This window comes from Eurosta solidaginis, chromosome X, assembly GCF_040869045.1.
Source record: "Eurosta solidaginis isolate ZX-2024a chromosome X, ASM4086904v1, whole genome shotgun sequence".
NCBI classification, from domain to species: Eukaryota; Metazoa; Arthropoda; class Insecta; order Diptera; family Tephritidae; genus Eurosta; species Eurosta solidaginis.
The window spans coordinates 137,276,995-137,289,790 of NC_090324.1; the positions used below are offsets into that span (position 1 = coordinate 137,276,995).

General features: G+C 38.2%; 1 protein-coding gene across 1 annotated transcript in view; it reads right to left on the reverse strand.

The window, feature by feature from the left end:
* The window catches only part of LOC137235482 (calcium-dependent secretion activator-like), a 3,515,579-nt gene that overhangs the window by 1,972,211 nt on the left and 1,530,572 nt on the right, over positions 1 to 12,796 (reverse strand). The window lies entirely within an intron of this gene.

A 12,796-nucleotide genomic window follows, 5' to 3' on the forward strand; every position in this document is an offset into this window, starting at 1 on the left:
TTGTGAATGCAAATAAGTAAACATAATAGTAAAAAAGTGTTGCCTCTTGCTATACATATTTGTTTCCATGTACTTTCACAGTATATATTACAATATAGCTATGTAAAAACGTATGCATGTATGCACATATATATATACACATCGTCCCGTTTATTCGTTAACATCGTATCTACGAGTGACACATCGTTGGTAAAGCCATGGCGGAAACATACACGGTGGCAGCATGGTGACATACCTACAAACATAAATAAAAATTCCATGTACTTTGTTTTTGTAAATTCGATGGACAAATGTCAAAATCGTACTGCGCCGGAAGTTCATGTTTCAAATTAAATAAAAAAGTTTTTATTCAGCTGTCCCATGCTGCCACCTTGTATCGTTCCGCCATGGGAAAAGTGAAGAAAACCAACTATAAAATTTCACCACAGACACTGGTGAGTTTTTCGGTGATGACAGCGTTACCACTTTGGCCAGAATCGCGAATAAAACAACTGGTAACGATTTTCGGTTACATAATGTTCTGGGTTCTATTTTACCGGTAACGCTAAGTATCGGGCCGATAATAAATACAATAGCACCACTTTGATGATTGAAGAAATAGTCCAGGTTTACAAAAAAGCTCTTTCTGCTGAAGTGTCATTTCAGCCGGCTCAAAAGCAGGAGCCCGGCCCTTCAGGGTTCGGTAAGTTCACAGCACAGATGCAAACAACCGATAACACTTGTCAGAGAATAATGAGGAAAATACAAGATTTTGCAAATATTTTGTCTGAGATAAGCTTAGAGGGCAAAATCAGCAGCATTCAATATAAATATTTAGAAAATTTATTCTCTGACGTAAAGAATATATATACCACAGAGCCAGCAAAAAATATTGAAGTTGAGGAAGCCTACGATAAAGTAGTGGCTAAATACTCCAAAAAACTTCAGACCCTACAAAAGGTTTTAGTTAAAAATGAGGTTGATCATAAGATTATATATCACGCTAATTTGGAATTAGAGAAATTGAAAATTCCGACATTTTTTGTGGAAATAAAAGAATGGGCAAATTTTTATAATGTGTTCCAAGATATGGTCCACAAAAATTAACAATTGTCAAACGCTGAAAAAATGCTACGACTTCGTTTAAGTTTGAAAGGAGAAGCTGCTGGACTGATACAACATTTACAAATTTCAACTGAAAATTATCAAGCAGCATGGTGTCTTCTTAAACAAAGATACGATAACAAGAGGATTCTGTTCACAACACATTGGGCAGAATAATAGATTAACCATCAAAAAATAGTGAAAATGCGGAAAGTGTGAGAGAGTTACTAGACAATACAAATGAGTGTCTAAACGCAATACAGTCACTAGGCATAAAATCAGAAGAGGCCGATCCGTTTATTCCAAGAATAATCGTCCGAAAGTTGAAAAAATGGCCTTAAATTATATGAGCAAACAATAAAGAAAACTAGAGAAGTCCAAAAATTGTCAGACGTAATGGACTTTCTAGATCAACATTATCAAACTTTAAAAGCTGTGGCTGAGAAAGAAAAAGTATGTAAAAATGGAAAGCCACAAGTATATCAAGCTAGCACATTTGCTACAAAACACCCACATAAACAATGTAAATATTGCAAAATGATGGGTCACACAATTACCGATTTCCGAACATTCAGAGGTATTCCTATAGAAACAAGGCGAAATTATGTTAAAGAAGCACAAGTTTGCTTCAAATGCTTAAATCACAGCTATTGTTATCAGTGCAAAAGTAATATACGATGCAGAATTTGCAAAAAGCATCATCACGAAATTCTTCATTTACAAATGGAGGAAAATAAAGTCTTATTACACTCTTCCAAAAAATCAATGTCAACAAAGATGAATTTCAATAAGGTAATCCTTGCTACAGCCCAAATAAGAGCAAAATCAGCGAATGGAGAGTACAGAATTCTAAAGGTGTTGATTGATCAAAGTTCACAAGTGACAAAAATATCTGAAGAAGCAGCACAAATATTAAACTCACCGCGTACAAAAATAAACTGCATGGGTTAACAGACGTTATATTAGGGGAATACAAAGCCAAAGTTTATGTATATATTAAACCAAAATTTCTCAGTAAACATGTAATAAACGTAGAAGATATAATTTTGCCAGCCTTACATCAGCTCAACCAGATCAATCCTTCAATTACAACCAGTGTTGTCACTCTACCACTATAGTGGTACATCTACCACTATTTAGGCTAAAATCCGGATCTACCACTCCTACCTCTTTTTTTTTAAATCTACCACTTTTTCATTCGCCTGCATTTGACTATGTTCTTTAAGTTGCTCACAATGACCTAAAATTAAGTGTTTTAAGTATGTTGAAAATTAAACGTAAAGCACACTCTGTATAAGTTTTTCAAATTTTCACCAAAGAAATGTGTGATTTTTATAATACTTACGTACCTTCGAAAGAACTTATACAATTTTATATAAAATTTAACTTTATTGATGGGAAATTCGTGCCAAAAACTTTGTAATAATCTGATATTTCGACTGCTGAGTGGAATATCCCCGTACCGCTGCCGCCGTTTCGAAAACGCCCTATCCCAGAAAATTTTGAATAAGGCCCTATTTCAGAACTTGTTTCAAAAACGCTCTATCTCAGCTTAAATTTAATAAATCTGTGACATAAGCTGGGACGTTTATGAAAAACATTTTGGGAGTTCTTCAGTCGAGTTCTGAGATAGGTCGTTTTCAAAAGAAAAACTGAAATATGGTGTTTTTGAAAAGCATTCTCAGATAGGGCGTTCTCGAACTGGCAGCCGAGATTCGAGCGATATTCCACTCAGCCGTCGATTGCAGTATCCGATGGATGCCTTCGATGTCACGGATGTATGTTGCAAGATTTAAAAAATAAATTGTTTTAATGCACAAGTCTATTTCATTAGATTCGGGCTATTGGTATTCGTTGGATACCATTGAAGTAATTTGTTATTTTAAGGTTTCTATTTAACTATGGGTCATGAAAAATGGAATATTTGGAGACTGTAAATTAACTTTAGTCGTATCCACACATTTTCAAACTTTAAGGGCTAGTTCTTTGATACTTATTCAAATAGTTTATTAAAAAAACGCCTAAAAACTACCGACTGCTAACTTCAGAATTAACAAGTAAGGAAGGTTAAGTTCGGGTGTAACCGAACATTACATACTCAGTTGAGAGCTATGGTGACAACATAAGGGAAAATAACCATGTAGGAAAATGAACCGAGGGAAACCCTGGAATGTGTTTGCATGACATGCGTATCAAATGAAAGGCATTAAAGAGTATTTTATGAGGGAGTGGGCCATAGTTCTATAGGTGGACGCCATTTAGGGATATAGCCATAAAGGTGGATCAGGGTTGACTCTAGAATGCGTTTGTACGATATGGGTATCAAATGAAAGGTGTTAATGAGTATTTTAAAAGGGAGTGGGCCTTAGTTCTATAGGTGGACGCCGTTTCGAAATATCGCCACAAAGGTGGAACAGGGGTGACTCTAGAATGTGTTTGTACGATATGGGTATCAAATTAAAGGTATTAATGAGGGTTTTAAAAGGGAGTGGTGGTTGTTGTATAGGTGGTCGCATTTTCGAGATATCGCCATAAAGGTGGACCAGGGGTGACCCTAGAATTTGTTTGTACAATATGGGTATCAAAAGAAAGGTGTTAATGAGTATTTTAAAAGGGAGTAATCCTTAGTTCCATAGGTGGACGCCGTTTCGAAATATCGCCATAAAGGTGAAGCAGGGGTGACCCTAGAATTTGTTTGTACAATATAGGTATCAAAAGAAAGGTGTTAATGAGTTTTTTAAAAGGGAGTAATCCTTAGTTCCATAGGTGGACGCCGTTTCGAGATATCGCCATAAAGGTGGGCCAGGGGTGACTCTAGAATTCGTTTGTGCAATATGGGTATCAAACGAAAGGAGTTAATGAGTATTTTAAAAGGGAGTGGGCCTTAGTTCTATAGGTGGACGCCTTTTCGAGGTATCGCAATAAAGGTGGACCAGGGGTGACTCTAGACTTTGTTTGTGCGATATTGGTATCAAATGAAAGGTGTTAATGAGTATTTTTAAAAGGGAGTGGGCCTTCGTTCTATAGGTGTTCGCCTTTTCGAGATATCGCCATAAAGGTGGACCAGGGGTGACTTTAGAATATGTTTGTACGATATGGGTATCAAAAGAAAGGTGTTAATGAGTATTTTAAAAGGGCGTGGGGCTTAGTTCTATAGGTGGACGCCTTTTCGAGATATCGCCATAAAGGTGGACCAGGGGTGACTATAGAATGAGTTTGTACGATATGGGTATCAAATTAAAGGTATTAATGAGAGTTTTAAAAGGGAGTGGTGGTAGTTGTATATGTGAAGGCGTTTTCCAGATATCGACCAAAATGTGGACCAGGGTGACCCAGAACATTATCTGTTGGATACCGCTAATTTATTTATATATGTAATACCTGCCAAGATTTTAAGGGTTTTTTATTTCGCCCTGCAGAACTTTTTCATTTTCTTCTACATAATATGGTAGGTGTCACAACCATTTTATAAAGTTTTTTCTAAAGTTATATTTCGCGTCAATAAAACAATCCAAATACCTTACCATGTTTCATCCCTTTTTTCGTATTTGGTATAGAATTATGGCATTTTTTTCATTTATCGTAATTTTCGATATCGAAAAAGTGGGCGTGGTCATAGTCGGATTTCGTTCATTTTTCATACCAAGATAAAGTGAGTTCAAGTAAGCACGTGAACTAAGTTCATTAAAGATATGTCGATTTTTGATCAAGTTATCATGTTAACGGCCATGCGGAAGGACAGACGGACGACTGTGTATAAAAACTGGGCGTGGCATCAACCGATTCCGCCCATTTTCACAGAAAACAGTTAACGTCATAAAATCTATGCCCCTACCAAATTTCAAAAGGATTGGTTAATTTTTGTTCGACTTATGGCGTTAAAAGTATCCTAGACAAATTAAATGAAAAAGGGCGGACCCACGCCCATTTTGAAATTTTCTTTTATTTTTGTATTTTGTTGCACTACGTCATTACTGGAGTTGAATGTTGACATAATCTACTTATATACTGTAAAGATATTAAATTTTTTGTTAAAATTTTACTTTAAAAAAATTTTTTTTTTAAAAGTGGGCGTGGTCCTTCTACGATTTTGCTAATTTTTATTAAGCGTACATATAGTAATAGGAGTAACGTTCCTGCCAAATTTCATCATGATACCTTCAACGACTGCCAAATTACAGCTTGCAAAAGTTTTAAATTACCTTCTTTTAAAAGTGGGCGGTGCCACGCCCATTGTCCAAAATTTTACTAATTTTCTATTCTGCGTCATAGGTTAAACTCATCTACCAAGTTTCGTCGCTTTATCTGTCTTTTGTAATGAATTATCGCACTTTTTCGGTTTTTCGAAATTTTCGATATCGAAAAAGTGGGCGTGGTTATAGTCCGATATCGTTCATTTTAAATATCGATCTGAGATGAGTGCTCAGGAACCTACATACCAAATTTCATCAAGATACCTCAAAATTTACTCAAGTTATCGTGTTAACGGACGGACGGACGGACGGACGGACGGACGGACATGGCTCGATCAAATTTTTTTTCGATCCTGATTATTTTGATATATGGAAGTCTATATCTATCTCGATTCCTTTATATATGTACAACCAACCGTTATCCAATCAAACTTAATATACTCTGTGAGCTCTGCTCAACTGAGTATAAAAACTAGGTGAGAGTCCCACTATTATCTATATATATAAAAATTAATTTGTGTGCGTTAGGTCGTTCAAAACTGAAGAACGGCTACACCGATTTGAATAATTTTTTTTCTATTATTTTCGATCTGATTCAGCGATCATTTGCGATAAAAAAATTTATTTAAAAAACTTCAATTAAAAAATATTTCAGCTATTACCCAAAAACGGTTTGACCGATTTCAAAAATTTTTTCTTTCCTTTATTTCGATCGGACTGACTGTTCATTTACAACAAAAAAAAATTAGAAAATCTTCAATTTATCAATATTTTAGCTAATAGTACGAGTTTGGTTGTTATTATTCATGCGGCTTTGGTTGTTTTACGCACCAGTATATGAATCAAGTGGATGGAAAAAATTTTGTCAGATGTCGCCCTAAATAAATTTCTTTTATATAACCCTTTCGTATATGCAACATAAATTTAAATTTTTCCAATGCCAACCTTTGAGAATTGCACAAGACTTTTGTAATCTATATATATAAAAATGAATTTGTGTGCGTTAGGTCGTTCAAAACTGAAAAACCGGTACACCGATTTGAATAATTTTTTTTCTATTATTTTCGATCTAAATCAGGGATCATTTACGATAAAAAAATTTATTTAAAAAACTTCAATTAAAAAATATTTTAGATATTATTCAAAAACGGTTTGACCGATTTCAAAAATGTTTTCTTTCCTTTATTTCGATCGGACTGACTGTTCATTTACAGTAAAAAAAAATTTGGAAAATCTTCAATTTATTCATGCGGCTTTGGTTGTTTTACGCACCAGTTTATGAATCAGAGTGGATGGAAATAATTTTGTCAGATGTCGCCCTAAATAAATTTCTTTTATATAACCCTTTCGTATATGCAACATAAATTAAAATTTTTCCAATGCCAAACTTTGAGAATTCCTTCCACAAGACTTTTGTAATCTATATATGTAAAAATGAATTTGTGTGCGTTAGGTCATTCAAAACTGAAGAACCCCTACACCGATTTCAATATTTTTTTTCAATTATTTTCGATTTGATTCAAGGATAATTTACGACAAAAAAATTTATTTAAAAAACTTCAATTAATAAATATTATAGATATTACTCAAAAACGGTTTGACCGATTTCAAAAATTTTTTCTTTCCTTTATTTCGACCGGACTGACTGTCATTTACAGCAACAAAAAATTTGGAAAATCTTCAATTTATCAATATTTTAGCTAATAGTACGAGTTCGGTTGTTATTATTCATGCGGCTTTGGCTGTTTTACACCCCTTTATTATTTGCAACCTTTTTCTAAGAAGTGATATAAATTAAAATTTTTCCAATGCAACCAGTACTGCCGCTCACATATTGTTCTTCGTACCAAAAAAATTGTTTCAAAGAATTGAAAGACAAATGGTTATTTACCATTTTTTATTTTTCAAGATCAAGAAAATACATTAAATTTTCATTAACATCTTCATACGTACATATCTCATTCATTTTCATGTAGGATCCAAACTTAAAAATAACGTACAAACTTATCAAATCATTTTTAAAGTACCAGTTTCAGTACGAAAGTGCAAGGAACGGCAGCTATGGCATACAATTTGTAAATGTACACACATTTGATACAAGTGTGCGTCTTAACTGTGTAACGTACACCTAGTGGGGATCCGCCCCTTTGCGCAATCAAGGTGGATTGCCCCCAGCTAGCTCAGTGTGAGGGGTCGGGGCCTTTAACCCTTGTCCACCTTGATGCGGGCGGATGTTACAATCATCTCTATCTTACATCCATGCACACACTTTGCAAGAAGCCCACCCTACCTTGGACCGCTCGATTATTTCGGCTTTCATCTGGTCCCCTTTATCTCCGCTCCGTCTGACTCCTCTTACCTTACTTACTTACTTACTTAATTGGCGCTTAACCGTCTAAACGGTTATGGCCGTCCAACAAGGCGCGCCAGTCGCTCCTTCGCTCCGCCAACCGGCGCCAATTGGTCACACCAAGGGAGTTTAAATCGTTTTCCACCTGGTCCTTCCAACGGAGTGGGGGCCGCCCTCTACCTCTGCTTCCATAGGCGGGTTCCGATAGAAACACTTTCTTGGCCGGAGCATCATCTTTAATTCGCATAACATGGCCTAGCCAGCGCAGCCGCTGCGTTTTAATTCGCTGGACTATGTTGATGTCTGCGTATAGCTCGTACAGCTCATCATTAAATCTTCTTCGGTACTCGCCATCGCCAACGCGTAGAGGTCCATAAATCTTTCGAAGAACTTTTCTCTCGAACGCTCCCAAAGCCGCTTCATCTGCTGTTGTCATGGTCCATGCTTCTGCCCCATATAGCAGGACGGGTACGATAAGTGACTTGTAGAGTATGATTTTCGTTCGCCGAGAGAGGACTTTACTTTTCAATTGCCTACCTAGTCCAAAGTAGCATTTATTGGCAAGATTGATTCTTCGCTGGATTTCAGTGCTGATGTTGTTGCTAGTGTTGATGCTGGTTCCCAAATAAACGAAGTCTTTTACTATTTCGAAATTATGGCTGCCAACAGTAGCGTGGTTGCCAAGGCGCATATGCGCTGACTCTTTGCTCGATGACAGCAGGTACTTCGTTTTGCCCTCATTCACCATCAAACCCATCTTTACCGCTCCTTTTTCCAGCTTGGAGTAAGCAGAACTAACAGCGCGGGTGTTTAAGCCGATGATATCAATGTCATCAGCATATGCCAGTAATTGCACGCTTTTATAGTATATTGTTCCAGTGCGGTTAAGTTCTGCAGCTAGTATAATTTTCTCCAGCATCAAATTAAAGAAATCGCACGATAGGGGGTCACCCTGTCTGAAACCACGTTTAGTTTCGAACGGCTCGGAGAGGTCCTTCCCAATTCTGACTGAGCTGATGGTGTTGCCCAACGTCATTTTGCACAGCCGTATAAGTTTTGCGGGGAAACCAAATTCAGACATAGCGGCATATAGGCAGCTCCTTTTCGTGCTGTCGAAGGCGGCTTTAAAGTCGACGAAGAGGTGATGTGTGTCGATTCTCTTTTCACGGGTTTTTTCCAAGATTTGGCGCATTGTGAAAATCTGGTCGATGGTAGATTTACCAGGTCTGAAGCCGCACTGATAAGGTCCAATCAGCCGGTTCACGGTGGGCTTCAATCTTTCGCACAATACACTTGAAAGGACCTTATATGCGATATTAAGAAGGCTGATTCCACGATAGTTGGTGCATTTTGCAGTATCCCCCTTCTTGTGGACTGGGCAAAGAACACTTAGATTCCAACCGTCGGACATGCTTTCGTCCGCCCATATTTTGCTAAGAAGCTGCTGCATGCGCCTTACCAACTCCTCGCCGCCGAACTTGAATAGCTCCGCAGGCAATCCATCAGCGCCCACGACCTTGTTGTTTTTCAATCTGGTTATTGCTATTCTAACTTCGTCATAATCGGGCGGGGGGACATCATATATTCCATCATAATCGATTGCGGGATCGGGTTCTTCATCTCTGCGAGGTGAATTGCTGCCTCCATTTAGGAGAGCAGAGAAGTGTTCCCTCCATAATCTAAGCACTCTCTGGACATCAGTTACAAGGTCGCCATTTTCATTCCTACAGGAGTTTGCCCCTGTCTTAAAACCTTCCGTCTGTCGCCGTATTTTTTGGTAGAATTTTCGGGCGTTATTCCTGGTGGCTAGCAGCTCAAGCTCCTCGCACTCACGCCTTTCTGCTTCTGCTTTTTTCTTCCTGAAAAGGCGTCTCGCTTCCCTTTTCAACTCACGATAACGTTCACACACTCCTCTTGTCGCGCTCGCTTTTAACGTAGCCCTGTAGGCAGCGTCTTTTCTTTCGGTTGCAACGCGGCATTCTTCATCATACCACTTGTTTTTTCGTGGCCGCCGGTAACCAATTTTTTCCTCGGCGGCAGTATGAAGTGCTTTGGAGATATGCTCCCACTGCTCCTGTATTCCTTCAGGATGAGTTGTGCCCTCAGAGAGCAGGTGTGAGAGTCGAGTTGCGAAATCATTGGCAGTCTGTTGTGATTGAAGCTTTTCGACGTCTAGCTTTCCTTGTGTTTTTTGTTCCTTGTTTTTAGCCGCGTTGAGGCGGGTGCGTATTTTGGCTGCAACGAGATAATGGTCCGAATCGATGTTAGGTCCTCGGATCGTTCGCACATCTAAAACACTGGAGGCATGCCGTCCGTCTATCACAACGTGATCGATCTGATTGCGAGTATTTCGATCAGGAGACAGCCATGTAGCTTGATGTATCTTTTTATGCATGAACCTCGTGCTTGATATGACCATGTTTCGAGCACCGGCAAAGTCAATCAGCCTCAGTCCGTTAGGAGAAGTTTCATTATGTAGGCTGAACTTTCCGACTGTAGGGCCAAAAACACCTTCTTTGCCCACCCTGGCGTTAAAGTCGCCAAGCACGACTTTTATATCATGACGGGGGCAGCGCTCGTATGTGCGTTCTAATTGTTCATAAAAAGTGTCTTCCACCTCATCGTCTTTCTCCTCTGTCGGTGCATGGGCGCAGATGAATGATATATTAAAAAATTTTGCTTTTATTCGAATAGCGGCGAGACGCTCGTCCACAGGCGTGAACGCCAGCACTTGGCGACAAAGTCTCTCTTCCACCACGAATCCGACGCCGAAACTGCGCTTATTCGCATGGCCACTCCAATATATGTCACAATTTTTGATCTTCTTTCTTCCTTGCTTCGTCCAACGCATTTCTTGGATGGCGGTGATGCCAGATTTTGCTTTGACGAGGACATCAACCAGCCGGGCATCTGCACCAATCCCATTCAGGGAGCGGACGTTCCAGGTGCATGCCCTCAATTCATTGTCCTTCAAACGTTTGCCATGGTCGTCATCAATAGAGAGTGTATTTATCCGAGGCTTGTTGTTATATTTCATTGGAGTATGGTTTTACGTGGCGGGTCCCAAGCCCAGCGCACAACCCGCTCAGCGGTTACGACCTACCCTGTCGTAATCCTTCCCCTCCCCAACCGATCAAATTAGCACACCATATTTACTTTTTTCTTTCTTTCAATAAGACATTTTAATGATAAAAAAAAACTTACTATCTATACTAACAAAATTTAATCAAATGATTCCTAAAATTCAGGCTTTGAGTTTTACACTGATTTCCTATGCCGCAAGGATTACCATAAGTGTGCTTATAACAAATAAAGATTTTACATTTCAACTCCACATACGCAAACTATTACATATACTATCGTCATCAAACATGCATATGTTTATGTATAATTTTCTAGACGGCAACAGAAAAAATTATTTCAAATTCCAAAAAAAATTTAAATCAAACAAAAAAAAGGACATGCGTCTTAAGGACATTAAAATTACATACATATAATAAAGATTTTAATCGAGTCGTATCACACCTTAACAAAAATGTTTACACTTGATTACATAAAACAAAGAGTAAAAATGTATATACAAAAAAAACTATGACAATTTTAACAAAATGTCGGATTGCACAGAGAATGCAGAGAGTTTTGGACTTTGGACAAAAATTATGAGATCTGATAATTTACACAAAAAAAAAACATTAAACAAACATATGAATTCGATACATATTTATATAAGGAAATCCTTTTTTATATAAATCAAAAATGTTTGCATCAATGTATTAAATAAGTTTTATCTTCTTACGGGGCTATCAGTCGCCAAAAGTAAACCAAACGACTCCACACTCAACTTGAGTAAAACTTTCCAGCTAGCTAAAACACCCTAATGCCTACCTAAAAGACCTTTTTTAATACGGCTGAGGGGATTTGTTGGGAGCGAAATGTCTGTATCTGCCTGTGCACAGTAAAAAAAACTTCTTTTGCATGAATTTACCCGTTTGGTGTATCTTTCCTTATGTGCGACCTCCAGACTACCGTTTACACAATTCGGTATTTTTATAACCCTAATTTTAACAAGCATTTATTAAAATACAATCACCTAATAGACAAATTTTGGATATGGTTTCGTAACCTTAATTAAAAAAATTGTTTAATAAAAATATGATCGCCTACTGGACTGCTTTAGCTTCATGCCCTTCCTGTTTTGCGTATTTCGGATGCTCTGCAATAAAATTTATACCACGGTTGCAGTCTCTGCTGCTGAAGTCCACGTTGGTGATGAAATTGGTGGTGTTATAAAAACAAGAAAGTCCCCCTGGCGCTTAAGAAAACTTTTATTTGGCTGGAGACGTTATGTTCCCTGTAGGAACAAGGGCTGTATTTAATTTGGCGCACATTGAAACTTATGAAGGCTTCCACGCCAATTGGGCGTTCCCGCCTTTGAGGCCACTTGACTGAGCGCGCCGGTGTTAGGGTGGTTGTGAAACATTCACGAATGAATCCCAAAAAAATAATAAATTTGCAAAAAAAATTATTTTAAAGAAATGGAAAACTTGAAAGAAAATTACTGGGATTTTCTCTAAGGGACTCTGTACTCACATACGCATTATGTTGGGTCAGAATCGTTCGAAAATTGGTGGCTGCAATAGCCGAATGTGAACCCCGAACTGGCGCGGAAGGAACTCAAAGATTTTACACAAAAAAATTTCGTTTACTTAGAACTTACCCTTTTGCAACTCGCTCCGTTCTACAATGTCAGGCGCTCCAGACGCAAAATGAATCAAACCACAAAGGAAGAACGCACAGTGCCGGGTAAATTGAATGCCTCCGGTCCGTGATTTCGCAAAAATCTATTATTGGTGGCCTCCTCTCGCCTTTACTACCATTACTACCACAAACATTCGCCTTTTCGGCACCACAATGTTATTAAAATACGAACTACTCGCTTGTCCTTTTGGACTTCGCACACAGGGAAACTTACAAAAATCACACTAGTATTTTATTTCAAAATTTAAACAGCCCGCGCACTGCCACTTGGTTGTCTGCTTCAATACATTTAATTTCTTGCCCTACAGTTACCCCCTTTTATATCGGCAGAATCGATCACCGATACCGTTTTCCTTTGCCGTTTTTGTATTATCATTCTTTCCTATACATATATTAAATCGCCATCATAGAC